The sequence below is a fragment of the Amphiura filiformis genome, chromosome 11 (assembly GCF_039555335.1).
Source record: "Amphiura filiformis chromosome 11, Afil_fr2py, whole genome shotgun sequence".
NCBI lineage: Eukaryota > Metazoa > Echinodermata > Ophiuroidea > Amphilepidida > Amphiuridae > Amphiura > Amphiura filiformis.
The window spans coordinates 33,924,848-33,940,987 of NC_092638.1; the positions used below are offsets into that span (position 1 = coordinate 33,924,848).

General features: G+C 34.9%; 1 long non-coding RNA gene across 1 annotated transcript; it reads right to left on the reverse strand.

Annotated features, from left to right (window-relative positions):
- Nucleotides 1-643: 643 nt before the first annotated feature.
- On the reverse strand, nucleotides 644-9,129 carry LOC140164761 (uncharacterized). The gene is made up of 5 exons (XR_011860570.1): nucleotides 8,968-9,129; nucleotides 5,040-5,124; nucleotides 4,307-4,559; nucleotides 1,403-3,625; nucleotides 644-1,364 (listed from the first exon to the last, which is right to left on the reverse strand). It is a non-coding gene; the product is annotated as an uncharacterized lncRNA (long non-coding RNA).
- Nucleotides 9,130-16,140: the final 7,011 nt, after the last annotated feature.

Consider the following 16,140-nt stretch of genomic DNA (forward strand, 5'->3'; position numbering starts at 1 on the left):
TTGAACCCCAAATCAACCCTCTACGTGGGTCTATTAGCATGTGAAATCCAAAATGGCCTATACCCGGTATGTATGATACATATTTGTTTTTTAGTTTTCTCAAAATCACTTTCGATGGACTTGGGTGGGTTTTGTATTCATGTATTCAATTCTGGTTATTTACAAAAGTAAGGCAAAATTGATCTTCTTCCAAAAATTCTACGAACTTGCGATTTTCACCGAATTGTCTCCTAAAAATAAAAGAAAATGACTATTTCAACCTAACTAACAAGTAAAAAGTCAATATGTCTTGGAATAATTTTACAAGAGTGAAATGAAACTGTATTTACTGTAGAAACCTATGGTGGGCCTCACCCCCCCCCCCTCTATGGTCAATCATCTTTGATGGTCGGTCATACCCCGGGTAAGGTGCTGGGGTAAAAATTGTATCACTTAAAAGAGCATACAGGATGGATATACGATTAGTTTAAGTCGTTTGGGCGTAAAGACGTGTTTTTTTATGGTGGATGAAAAACCTTAGGGGTGGTACAACCTCCTACGTAGTTCTAGGGTTAATCACTTTCCTCGAGCTTCATTGCGTTATAATGATTATTATGTTTCATATTATGGCCAACCTTTACCCCTGTTTATTATTATTATTATTATTACAAGGATTTATTGAGCGCATTTCCACAATGTCCAATGCGCTTTACATAATAAAAATACATACAAAGTACAACTACAAGCTACAAAAATACATATCAAAAGCCTTATATAAAAATGGCAATATTACCAACTTCAACAACAAAAATATACATAAACATATCTGCATGGAAATTCAAAAGAATAAATTATTATAATATTAAAACCATTGTATCTATATGAAACATTAAAACCAACATACATAAAAGTAGCCAAAATTAAAACAAATGACTACGGCTTAAACCTTTGGGAAAAGAAACGTTTTTAAAAACTTTTTAAAGATAGAAATCGTTTACCTTTTACGGGAAAGATAGAAATCGTTTACCTTTTACGGGATATACAACAGTTGGCCACCTTTTTAAATCATAATAGATCAATGGACATCAAATGTGATTATTTGGTTAATGGCGCCATTTTTAATAATTTGGGCATCTATGTACCAATTGCAAGTGATTATATTGTGACACGGCGACCTTAGATTTAAAACAAAAATTAAATCCCAAGAGCTGGGGTGTCTGTCTATATGATAATTATGTGAAATCAATATAAAATTTGCAATTTTGACCACCACTTGAATTTTTTAGCATAGGGCAGCCATTTAAGATTTCATCATCAAAATGACTTGGTCATGTACACTATAGGGGCCTATATGTCAGAAACATATACCTAGACACCAATATCGCCTAAGAATATCTTTCAAGTAATTTTTACTAAAATTCACTATTTTAGCCGCCATTTTGAATTTTGAACCATAGTGCAACTTTTTTGGATTTTGAAAACTAGCTGAATGACTTTGTCATGTCCCCAAACATATAATTGGACATCAAAATCACCACCATCGGCCTGAGAATGCCGTTCAAATGATATAGACTAATATTCGACATTTTGACCGCCATTTTGAATTTTTGGGCATACGGCGGCCATTGTGGATTTTTATAAGCAATTGTTTCATGTTCGCAAACATATACCTACACCCAAATCACGACCATCGGGCCGAGAGCGCCGTTCAAATAAGTTTTGGCATGTTGGCGGCCATTTTGAATTCTTTTGTATGAGGCAGACATTTTGGATTTTGATAAACGATGTAAATAACTTTTTCATGTCCACAGACATATTCATAGACACTCAAGCCGTTCAAATAAGTTTGGCTAAAATTCACCATTTTGTCCGCCATTTTGAATTTTGGAACATAAGGAAGCCATTTTGGATTTCGTAAACTGTCTAAATGACTTTCTCATGTCCATAAACATATATCTAGACACCAAAATCACCACCATTGGCCTTAGAATACATTTTTAGTAATTTTGACCCCCATTGTAGGGGCACCCCCCGGAAAAAGCACTTTGGGCACATTTTTAATTAAAGTGGACTACGGGAGCGTATTCTACGTAAAATTTCAGTCTAGAAACCGTATCAAACATAAAGTGAACACTATTTCCCATCCGCGCGTGAATGAGAGCCCGATTACACTGTGTGTGTATTTCAAAATTTCAATGAATTCAAATTACAGATCAACTCACATAATCCCTTGCGTTTTCGTTTCTGAACAATAAAGCTCTCGAAACTGAAATGTTAAAAAGGACCTCAAGTTTCATGTCTTGTGCGTGGATCGATATTCTGTTATAAGTACCTTCCGGTACGCTTGTTCATTCTCTGCATGGCTGTTGCTGTTATGAACTTACGCCCCTCTAAAATCAAGCGCATGAAAAACCCTTGCGCTAACCTTAAGACAGTTTATTCAAAATCTCGGACTTTTTGACAAAACACAGCAAAACACCAGAGTTTAAAAAAGCAAATGTAAAAACCAGAATTTAACCATTTTTGAGGGCGTCCTCCTCAGCAAATCTTACAATATGGCTTTAAAATGATTTTTTCAAACATAATGACCCAAAAACTGTTCCATTTAGGTGGTATGAAGGTCAAACAACCCCCAAAATGTGTATTTTACCCACAATATAATGTCATGCCAATAACTCAATTACACTCAGAGGTGGATGTAAGCTCTTCAAATATAAGAAACTAATTTGTGTATGACGTCCCTGTCTTTCAAACTCATAAAACGTTTGTTTTATAGAACTTGTCGTGGTAATTGAAAATATTGAAAGCAGCGATAACACAGTGTGCTCTATGCTTAATTTTGACCTTCAAATATGCAAATTGTCTCAAAAGCTAGGAGGAATCTTTTTTCATGAAGGCACCATGTCAACAATGCCTAGAAAAGTTGCATTTTGACCTGTAAATGTACCTGTCATTTTTCACAATATTCCTTTTCTCTGATGAAGGCACCAGATGAATCAACCTCCCCCTTTATGCGCTACTGACCAATCACGGGCTGTGGGGAGTTTGATTGACAGGATCGTCAGACGCGAACTACTGTCTTTTATCTTTGTTTATACTCTGGGGTCGACTAATTCCGTCTCCATATTTTCACCACCACTGAAGCTTACATTATGTCCATCTTTCTCATTGCCATCTAGATCGATTTTATTTTGAGAATCTATTGGCGTAGAGTAAAATCGTCGTGTTATCACCATCTTGATTTGATAGATTCCCCAAAGAAGAACTTGAATTATAAGAACTGCTACCACACAACCCGCAATTGTTATGAACGACGAACCGGGAGCTGCCCAATCCAAGACTCCCGGGTAAATTGCCGTATTTCCATTATTTCCCGTGCCGCCAGCAGCATAGTAGATCGCTGTGAATATCACATAGATGATACTAAAACCAGCGGAATAGATTACGTGCTGCAACCGGATAGGAATTAATGTAACAATAACATCAATTATACCGAGGATGCTGGGGAACACATGCAACGTTAAATCCAGTGCTCCAATTGACCCGCCACGTCCAAGGAAAGACCAGTAAATTATCATTACCATAATAGAGACATTTGTACAGATGTTAAGGAGCAACCAGTGCAGTTTGTGTCTGAAGTATGAATCTGAAGAAAAGATAAAATTGATTTTATGTTAGCAATTCTTAAATTCACAAAACGATTACAGAGTACGCGAATTAAGTAAAAATAAAGAAGACTTCGGATGTCCGTGCGCTGCGGCTTTTATTCGGGATATTTCGGTACTATGAATAGTTTTTGTCTATCGCTCGCTCTCGCAGGTTTTCTCCAGGATCTTTGGTTTCCTCCTGCTTTCAATAATCGGTGATTAGTTGTTTGGCTATCAAAAATTCCTTCACCCAATGGAATTTGGGGAGCTGCGCAGATAACTGGTGGATGTTACAATCTAAGTGCGGATAGGTTTGCGCCAGGCTCGGCAGCATCTCACAGCGTCATAATCCCTACAAAAATTGTCGTGATAGTACGGCGAATCCACTCGTTCCTCAACAGGCGATTTTGTTCGAGATAGGCCGAGCGACTCAGGCTAAGCATATCACTTACACGATATGAGATACCGCAGCGTTTCCATTCATACACGCTTTTACGATCTGCGCATGCTCTGTACCGTACCCCATATGATGTTGCCATTACAAGAACATTCGATTTGTTGTCAGGTAAAACCCAGGTTTTGTTTTCAATTAACTCACTGGAATTTCAATTAACTAAGATATGATTATTGTGTTCTTTCAACACATATATTTAACTACATTTTTTTAATTCAATACGTACCTATTTGAATATCAAAACTGTTGTCTTTCCTGTGGAAGTACATGGCATGCTTTCTATCTAACAACAGGTTTATAAACGCGACTACCAAATATGAAACGACGACAAGGAACATCCAAGTGCTGAGATGCGTAAAGAAATTTACAGCTGAAGAGGAATTTTCTGCCCACGTGGAGAAGAAGTATCCCAAGAAACCTACGTAGTAGAGGGCAAGCAGTAGGCGGTAGATTAGCCAAATGAACCACGGAATCTTCCACTGTGAAAATTAAACTATAATCTTTTAATTTCCATATTTTGGATAGAATGCATAACTTTTTTTTAGAATGCATAACTTGAAACTTTGTACGGCATACAAAAAACGCCCTAAAACGTATATTTTTGGACCTCATTTCCAAAAATTGACCAAATAATTATTAAAATTTGACTTTTATTGCCATTTCGAATAATTAAAGGATTAGGCAAAAACGCATATGATCAGTCAAATATTAAAAAGACCACAGAAAACTCATAAATACTAACACACAACTTTTAATGAATCATTCAAAATATTTTTTGTCTCATCAAGTCCTTAAAATAAAAACGTTTCAAATTTGATATGATATATTTTAGTTAAATGCACTAGTGAGCCTTTACTTTTAACTTCAAAATCTGGCCTATTACACTCAGGAAAGTATTTCTGTGACTGTTTTTGCCAAATAACATGGATTTTGTGGATCGACTATTGTTACAAAGTTACCTGTGTTCGAGAAAATACACCTGCATCCTGAGTGTGTAAGCCAAAACCACGAAAGCACGGTCTGCGACACATGCTGTGTTTTTTTCTGAAAAAAGGAGGAAAATAAACAAATACTTGATAATAACCTGCTCTTTATTTAAAAGTACTAAACAGTAATAATAATAATAACAGCAACAACAACAACAACAACAACATAATAATAATAATAATAATAATAATAATAATAATACAAATAAAATAACAACAATAATACTAATACTACTACTAATACTAATAATAACACTTATAATAATAATAATAATAATAATAATAATAACAATAATAATAATAACAAATAATAATAATAAAATACTACTACTACTATTACTACTACTACTACTACTACTACTACTACTACTACTACTACTACTACTACTACTACTACTACTACTACTACTACTACTACTACTAGTAGGGATGACCACTGCCTCATTTCAAATATATAGTTTTAGTTTTGGTTTTGGTTTTGGTTTTGGTCACGTGGTTTCCTATTGTCCTGCCTAACCACTTGAATCATAAGATATCGAACTCATTGTTTCTACCTTTTGTTTAAAACCGAACATTTGTGTCAGTCAGTTTCGGTTTTGGTTTCAGTTTCTTATAAGTGGTGTGGATCGTAAAATTATTTGATTTGAAGTTACCTACTCTAAGTATACAAAAGAAATGTTAAAATTTCGCAGTGCAATATTCACGAGCAGAGAAGTTGAACAAAGCAGTCTACATTTGAAAGCACTGATTTAGTTTGAAAGCATTGACTTGAGACTACGAATTAGCCTAAGCTGATTTCACTGTGAAAATATATAGACCATCGAAATATTTCCACAGACATTACAATAGGCACTTGACAGATTATGACTTCAGTGTTATAAACACTATTATACACAACTCTATTTATGTGCATGTCGCATGACGGAAGATCAATATCATAGAAAGCTGGTTTAAACTAACTTTTATTCAATTTATTTATTGGAGAATAGAGAGAGAGAGATAGAAGAGATCGCCAGGGAAAGAGGGTAGGTCTCGGTGGGCGCGGGGGTAAGGGTAAGGGAGAAAGAGAAACAGAGGGGGGGGGGCATTGGAAGGGGGAAGGGAAGGAGGGGGGGAGGGGGGCTCAAGAGTGGAGTGGAATAATAGGGAAGAGTCGATATCGAGTGTGGGGAGAGGGAGGAGGTTATATATAGGTGGCGGAGGGAACATAGGTAAGAGGTATGGGTTGTGCTTTCCGGGGAATAATCTAATTCATAATCAAATCATCTACATCATCATGCATCGTTTATATTTCAGACAAATAAACAAAACACCCCCCCACCCCACCCCTCAATATATGCACATGATGTCTATGCATAACTTATCAAACGAATCTCGGAACTCGGGTGTAATTTTATGGTGTCATGGAAGTGTGCCACATACGGCAGAGAGCATCAAAAGTCGTCCGCGTTGATAGATATCGATAATGAAAATGTTAGCACAATAGGCTATTATATACGTATGGTTATGGGCCATTATACTTTTGATTATATATACCCTCTTGTGTCCTCCCAGCACAATAGTGTTATGATTGCATACCAGTTCATCTCCACATTTTAATCCCTTGATTTTTGGTTTCTGAACAATAGAGAAACCAAAACTATATATTTGAAATGAGGGACTGTCAATACAGTTTCCACTAGAACGATTTTTCATTTACTGTGTGCGTGCACTCACACACGTATTGTCTATGGAGAAACTGATCGATACAAGAAATCCCAGGCCTGTTAAATGGCGTACATACTTGTTTTGATCCAAATGTAGGCCTATATCAGGGTGTTTCAAGAGATTCCACCAGAAAACATTAACCAAACTTTTTCCTGTTTGGTCAGTAAATAGAGAGGACCTTCCTTCATGAAGAGATCAACTTTTTTTAATGAAACATTTAATGAGATGAGAACTACAACAGGTTGAAGTGACACCATTCCGTGCATCAGGTGTTCAAACACAATTATCTCCGAATTTGGAGAGAATCAGACAAGCAAACTTACATACTCATAAAATTTAACTATTTTTGAAGACAAAATGTGCAGGATGTTAAGAAATTTAAGAATGTTTAAGCCTACCGCGGCCCATCTCAAATCTTTTACTTCCCCGTGCACTTCTCACTACCATGTCCATTTCATATGCTATCCATCATGGCTTCCATGCACACACAGTGTATTGCTCAATGTAGTAAAGATAACCTTTGAGTTGGAGCAAATTTCTCAAAATTGGTAGTGATTAATGTTACCAAACTTATGCCATGATGAAATATAATAATTTTTGAAGATAAAATGTGCTGACCTTAAAAGATTGAACAATGTTTAAGACTACCGCTATTCATTTGAAATAATGCACTTATTGTTCATCTCCTCTATGGAGATATTTTCCATGGCGGCCATCTATGATCATGCTTGAGGTTTCACCAAACAAACCATCGGTTTTGAGGTCTTATATTTTTTGTTGTATGTCAACAAAATCGATTAAATTTTCAGGATGATCTTATTTTCATGTTGTTATAAGCAAATATAATGTTCCAGATAACGCTAGTTAATAAATACATTAAGAAAAAGTACCTTAAAGTTGCACTTTCTGTTAGTATTCCTTTTTGGACTTTAACTTTTTAACATGTTCTAGCAGCCCTATATAAAACCATGGAAGAAAGAGATAAGATCTTATCTCTTTCTTCCATGATAAAACCGTGACACTCGAAAGGCCATATCTCTGGAATGAAACGTCCGATTAAGATTATTTAAACGCCAAAATGTTTCTTTCATCAATTCCCAGCCAATAAGTTAGGTCTGAATCAATTTAAAAGTACTTCAATTTTTAGTGGACATGCCTACTACTACTACTACTACTAACAACGACAACAACAACAACAACAATCTCATTAACCTGTAGACAGAGTGGTGTTGTATCAATTAATTTTCAGTATTTAAATATTCACCTTTAATAAAAAATAAAATGCACATTCTATGCAGTCAAATATTCTGCCACAGCTAATATTTACCTATGTTAAGTACAACGTTTAACTTTGACCTTGACATATCGATGAGGTGAGAAATTCTTTTTGTTTGGAATCAATCATTGGTAATAAACAATTGAAAGCTGCATGGTCATGGAATATACTTATTAATAGGTATATGAATTTCGTAGCTTCACTCAGAAATAACTGTACGTGTTCATTTCTAGTAGGTAATGTGTCCATTAAAAATTGCATATAATGTGACCTGAGCCCGGTCCTTAAAAGCCGGGACATGTCAAAAATCTACTACTTTTTGAGATTTTGATATACTGTAAAATTGAGAAACAAAACACAAAAAACAAACAAACAAAAACAAAACACACTTTCGAATGAAACTGAAGTTATTTGTGTACAATATGTACCTCTTTGAAGAAATTTATGGTACAGTATAATATAATATAAAACATAATTTTGAACTAAGTACACAACAATATTTAGTTCATCGACATGTAGTTTTATTGATTAGATAATTTTCATTTTCTTTTTAAGCAATGCAAAATTGCTTTGTAACTTGGTAAGCTTAAGTAAGTTGGTACCGTTCCCAAAACCTCTAAAAAAAATTCAGAAACTTCCCGGTCCCATACAGATGTTCATGTTATCGTCGGTCACAAATCTATTTTGGATGGGAAGGGGACTATCGATACTTTAGTTTGGAATTGGTTAAGCTTAACGCCTCACACATGCACTCTCAAGGTACATTATAATGTGTTTTTGTATGTCATTAGTTAAAAAAAGATTTGAAAAAGGGTTTGCAAGTCTACGCTGTTCCAAAGGGAAACAATCTGTAATCGCCATACTAGCCTACAAAAAATTAAATAGATACTCAAAGCATATTACAACAGTTATATTTACCTGAAAATATTTTCTAGAAGTTCAATATGGCGTGTCGTCAGTCAACGGGTTGTACGTATATTTTTCTGTGCAGTGAAAATGCATGAAAAGTCAACAGGAATATGAAGTGACCCGCATGGTTGCAGAGGTACCGTAGCGTGGATTGTTTACATAACGTTAAAATATTTTAGCAGCACACTTGGAATGAAAATAATAAATAAATAAATAAATAAATAAATAAATAAATAAATAAATAAATAAATAAATAAATAAATAAATAAATAAATAAATAAATAAATAAATAAATAAATAAATAAATAAATAAATAAATAAATAAATAAATGTAATTCCAATACATAATACATGCAGTCAAATATTGTGTCACTACACATCCCTTTTCTCCCAAGTTTGAGCTTACACGTTACTATAGTAACGTTTGACCTTTATATCTATAACGCGAATAATTATGTTTATTTTGAATCAATGACTGTTATAATAAATGAACCATAACTGATTATAAATCACAATTATGGATGTCACATGGAAGCAAATGGAATAAAATAACTGAGACCATATTTAAACATTGCAAACTGTTCATTATGTGCACTGTTTACCAAGCACTTACAAATCATTTTTTACATTACAATAACACTTTAATGATGATTGAATGTTGCCAAAGATATTTTACTACATGTATAACATTTGAGAACCTCTTAAAAAAGTGTAGTGCGCTTTCATACAAAACGTTTTCCTGGCCTTTATATTACCCGACAATTAATGTTATTAAATGTTTTTATCATAACCCAAAACCCCAAATATAACCTGAGGCTGTGGTTTTAAAAGCATTCTCGTTTATTTTGTTTGCTGTTTTATAATTTACTCTTTCATGCATAGTGTAGTTGTTTAGCGCACAACAACCTTTCAGTTATGCGCTTTATAAATGCACTTTTTATTAGTTTTATTATTATGTACGTTGATGCCCCGGTTGATGCTTGAGGCTTTTTATGTATAATTATGATTTATTCATTAATAAATTTCAAAATTAGGCAAATATGATGTATTAGACAATTTGGCAGTAAAGTGCAAATACAAAACATGTCCAGAATTCGATCTTCTTGAGTATAATATGCAAACCACTTCAAATATCTGCAATTAAAAAACACCAGCCTTGGACTAAAAGTTATCTTGGGTTATTTTCGTTCAATCCTATACCAGCAAGCTGCTGTAGTACAATAACCATGATAACTAATAGCCTACTCATTAATACTCCCATAGGACCCGCCTCTGGAAGGCCACCCGTTTGCCGACAGAGCTCTTTTACCAAATCCGCCTCTGGCTCCAAAAGGTTTTTGTTTCGTAGGTACATCCGTCCAAAATTCAGAATAAAGTTTGAAGAAAAAAACAAGGCGCGATATAAAAGAAATAATAAAGTAATTAGGCTTGAAAATTGTACCAAACCTATTCTTTTAGTTTCTATTCATCAACACTTTATCCCAAACCAAAATGATTCAAATCGAACAAGGAATAATTACACAATTAAAAAAAGTTGTTTTTCTCAAAAAGTCAAAAAGTGGACATATGTAAGAGCCCAATACGTAACAAAATCCCAATACGTAACAATTTGATACATATTGGGTTCAACCTCTTCTACCTAGAACAAAAAGTGGCAAAAAAAATCATTCCGCTCAATACGTAACAAAACTAAAATCTAATTAAAATTACTTTATTCATGCTCCCTCCCTCTGTGGTGGTTTTGTTACGTACTGGGCTCTATACATTTCTTTTTGTTACGTATTGGGCTCTGGTTATTTTTAAAGCAAATTATGGTGATTATGTGCATTTGTTTGTTATAAACTTACTTTACATTGACCCGGTAACTCATTATGAGTCACTTTGAGTCTTTCTAGAATTATTTGACAATATTTTTTCTCAGATCTTAGATATTTTTTGTTACGTATTGGGCTCAGGTTATTTTTAAAGCAAATTATGGTTATTAGGTGCATGTTTTTGTTATAGAATTACTTTATATTGAATCAGTAACTCATTTTGAGTCATTTTGAGTCTTTCTAGAAAAACAAATTTTGTTATAAACTTACTTTACATTGACCCGGTAACTCATTTGAGTCACTTTGAGTCTTTCTAGAATACATTTTTTGAAAGTGTTTTTTCTCAGAACTTAGATATTTTTTGGGCTATGGTTTAAAAGCAAATTATGGTTACTAAGTGCAAGTTTTTGTTATAGCATTACTTTATATTGACTCAGTAACTCATTTGAGTCATTTTGAGTCTTTCTAGAAAAAAATTGACAGTGTTTTTTCTCTATACTTAGAATTTTTTTGTTATGTATTGGGCTCAATACATTTTTTGTTATGTATTCGGCTCTGCTTATTTTTAGAGCAAATTATGGTGATTAGGTGCATTTGTTTGTTATAGAATTACTTGATATTGACTCCGTAATTCATTTTGAGTCTTTCTAGAAAAATTTTTGACAGTGTTTTTTCTCTATATTTAATTTTTTGTTACGTATTGGGCTCTGGTTATTTTTAGAGCAAATTATGGTGATTAGGTGCATTTGTTTGTTATAGATTTACTTTATATTGACCCAGTAACTCATTTTGAGTCTTTCTAGAAAAACAAATTTGACAATGTTTTTTTCTCAGAACTTAGATATTTTTTGTTACCTATTGGGCTCTGGTTATTTTTAAAGCAAATTATGGCCATCAGGTGCGTCTTTTTTTTTTGTGTTAAATTGTTATAGAATTACTTTATATATAGTCTTTCTATAAGGCCAAAAAAAAAAAAGTGTTTGTTTGCCCAGACACGACCGACCGAAAAACATCAAACACTTTTTTTTTTTTTACAATGTATAAATAACAAATAAAATAAAGAAAATGATGTTTTTTTCCTATCAAAAATGCCAAATGACACTTGAAAGTTAATATTCCTGGCAATCGCAACTTTTATTTTTCCCATTTAGCCCTTTACAATCAATCAACATCAATTGACCTTTTTTGGTAAGTCCCATAGGCCTTTGCGAGTACACCTGAGAACTTGTCATTTGACATCACGCCGATCTGCGCCGATGCGAACATCGTTTTACGAACATCGTTTCTGCGCATTGTAAGTTGGCGTGACGTCAAATGACGAGTTCTCAGGTATACTCGCAAAGGCTTATGGGGTTTATCGAAAAGATCAATAGAACCAAGCTGAGAGGAAATGCGTTTACATTTTCCCCCAAAAAGGCCTAAATTTCATAGGTCTTTTGACACTCGATTTTAGGACTCGTGGCTCGAATCGAATTTCTAATTCCAGATGACTTGGATCTAACATTTGGACTCGAGTCTCAAATTCCAAATGACTTCGAGACTCCGATGACTCGAACTCGACACGAGATCCTGATGACCCGAACAAGGTCGTTAGTCCTGTGAATAGTGACCAGGTTGGGGGGGGCAAATGTAAAAAGTTGCCATTTTGGTCTAAAAAGGGAAATTTTCAGGGAGGGTCTTTGTGTGGCAAAATATCGTCACCTTTATGCATCTATGTAAAAAATACAAAAAAAAAAGAAGAAAATTTTCAGCGTAAGAAGTGAATAATTAGAACTATTGTCAAGCCAATACGTTTTTGCATTCTGGCCCGGAAAACAACATGTGCCGTATTTCCATTTTGTGCATGTCCCGATGGAATTAGGACGTTCCACCATACCACTTACAACCATTTCGCCCCAGTAGCATACACACGCTGGAAACGGGATGTTTCGCCCCACACCGGTACATACCACGACCATTTCGCCCAATACACATACCGGTTACATGCAGATTTTTGTGAAAATAATCTAAGTTAATGTTAACAAATATAAATATCCTTTTCATTAAATAATCTATGTACCCTCTACTAGTACCTCTGTGAATGTCAAGTTCACAACCTACGTACTTAGCCCGCATTCCAGGCACTCCTAACCAAGCTCTTTACGTGACATAATGCAACACGAGATCCATTATACCACCGTCACAGCCACCGTGCATTTGGCGGGGCATTTGAGTAGACACGACCATAGCATGGCAGATGCATTATTTTATTCTGATAAACAACGAATAAAACTTGGTCAATTTTATTTCAAGACAATTAGTGGGTTTTTAGCGGGTTCGCCGTCGGACAAGTTTATATAAACTTGTCCGACGGCGAACTCGCTAAATAAACTTGTCCGACGGCGAACCCGCTAAAACCCACTAATTGTTATGAATTCCCGTCGTAAAAAGCCAAGAGTTTAGTCAGAAATGTAAAAAACAGACATCAGCGATTTCAAGTCAACAAAATCGGGTCTTTGGTGACACAGCCTAATTACATAGGTCTAGAACACCTTATCATTTTGGCAAGCCGAAAAGGGGGCAAGCAATTTTTGGCCAGCCGAGAGGGGTGGAAAGCGATTTTTGGCACACATTCATGGGGCGCCTTTTAAATAAAACGCTCTAAAAGGCTTAGGAAAACAGTAGGCATACGGAAACGCTTTAATATGCAAATTTTCCTGCTCGCTGCGCTCGCAACATTATGTGATGCGATCAAGCAAAATCAGTCGCAACTCGGAAATATTGATTTTAAGAACTGAATGTTCAATTTCAACGGGATTTTCTGCAAAATCAAGATTTGTAAATGCTTTTTATTATCCTTTAAGAAACTGAAAATTTAATATTTCCGAGTTCCGACTGATTTTGTTTGATCGCATCACATATATCTAGACCATTTAAGGTTTGCAAATTGTGATCCCAAAAAATTGGCATGTGTAAAGGGGGGGGGGCGAAGATTTTTTGGCGGGCCGTTCGGAAATTTTACTCCCCACCCCCGGCTCATAATTATTGCACAGCCCCTTATTTCAGCTCAAACTGAACAGAAACCCTTCCCGACTAGTATTATTTCAGATTTTTGAGTATAGAATAACAAATTTAAAGTCATATTGTAACATTTGCTGAGGAGAACGCACTCAATATTTTGTCAAAATTCTGGTTTTTACACGATATAAATGTACTTTTTAAACTTAGATACCGTACCCTGCAAAAAAGACTTTTTAGGTGCTGTAGTTTTGTCAAAATCCAAGGAAATCGTACATTAAGGTTACACAAAGAAACGTATAAAAAAGCGTATAAAAGACGTATAAAGTTGTTCTCTAAAACCAAGTTTTGCATTGGATGTAGCTTTACATACAAATATTTAGAATCCGTTTGAAAATCCTTCGTTTATATCCTTTTTACGCACCATGTAAACGAGACCAAAAACTAGTGTTATTTCAATGCATCGAAATTGGATCGAATCAAAATGACTTTTTGGCAATTTTCGTTTCGATACATGAGTATCGAATTGGAATCAAAATTACATAATTTTTTCACAAATCGAATTCAATCGGAATCAAAATGCATTTCCCAGATGAAGAATTGAATTGGATTGGAATCAAAATTATTTTTTAAATTGAGGTATTGAATTTGAATATAATCGAATATACATCTATTTTGCATCCATTTTGATTCTGATCCAAGACCCACTCTCCATCAATCCAAGACCCATGCACTTCCCATCACTCTCAACAGTTGATGTATGGTAAGTTACCACTTGACACACAATATATACATAATTGCATATATTGCATAGTGCATAGTCATACAAATCATCGTACTTATTTTACCTGTAGTTGCCAGTTCAGCATCGGTATTCTAGACATATCAGTGAAAACATGACACCTCATTTGTCACAACTGCTCATTCCACTGCTGATTAATTTAACTTGGAACATAAAGAGGTATCAAGGAAAATGTGTCAAAATTGTCATTTTCTGTGCTGTATAGCAATGGCCTAATTGTTTCTGTAGCGTATACCCTTATCCCGCGGCGCTGTGCTGTTTGTTATAACATGTTGTAATGCAAATCTCTATGGTAAATTTGACATTTTTCATTTACAACCTTCTCAGTTTTCATGTTCCAAGGAAGATTACTTGGCTATTCATATGAATAGGTGATTATAAATGACAAATGAAGTGACTGAATTGAGATTATTTTTTATTCATTTTATTTATTTATTTATAACATTCGCCGAAGCCAGGCTAAGCCCAATAGTGCTCAGTACTAAATTCAAGGGATGTCATCCGGATATGACGGGACAGGGATATGGGAACTGGGAAGAGGTCCGATTTTAGATGCAGGAGGAAAACCGGAGCACCCGGAGAAAAACCTGCGAGGACGAACATGGATCGGCAACCAAACTCACATGTGGCACCGCGGAGAATTGAACCCCGGCCACAGTGGTGAGAAGCGAGTGGGAAGACCATTACATTAACCCGCCCTCCCGTTTTACGTTTTATGACACGACATTGAACATTCTGACAATCCAACAATATATACTTATTCGACCTCAGATGACGTTTAGCAACAGATCGACAATCTGACAATCTATGTACTTAATTAATGTACACCTCGGATGACTTTGACTTGACCCTCAACATTTTTGCGCTTACATCCATCATGTCCATAACAATTTAACTAACTCTTAATACTTCTTGTCAACTCTCTAATTCCCAACTCTAAACTTCTGTTTGTTTACCTTTTCTGTCTTTTACCATACCATTTAGTATACTTTTTTTTAAAAATTAAATGGCTAAAACTGAAAAAAAAAAAATGGATTGGTCACGATTAGTAAGGTTAAGTGGGAGAGATCGAATAATTTGAAATGATTATAAGCAGCACTGACTGGCATGATTTCGCATGTAAATTAGGTAGTCCCCGGACATCATAGACTTTAGTAAGGTTAAGGGGGTACTACACCCATTGATTTTTTTTTTTTTTTTTTTGCATAAAAAAAAAAAAAAATTGGACAAAGTGGTATGCAAAATGAAGGGCAAATCTTCTCGTTTTATTGGTGGCATCGGTATCAACGTAGCTTACATGCTTTTAAAAGTAGAAGCCAAAAGGTGGTACATCACTGATGATTTAAATTCACTTCATTTTGGAAAGCTTACTATCAACGGATTTCGTTAAAATTTTGGATATGTGTTGCTAACACATTAGGGAAATAAAGTTGATATGTAAAATGGGAATAAGTGGTTCCTGATTTCTTTTATGACTTCATGAACTTGGTGCTCCACAACTATCAAAAAAGGAACTGGTTAAAATGCTTCTATTTTCAATGTTGAGCTATATTTTGTATTTTTAACTTG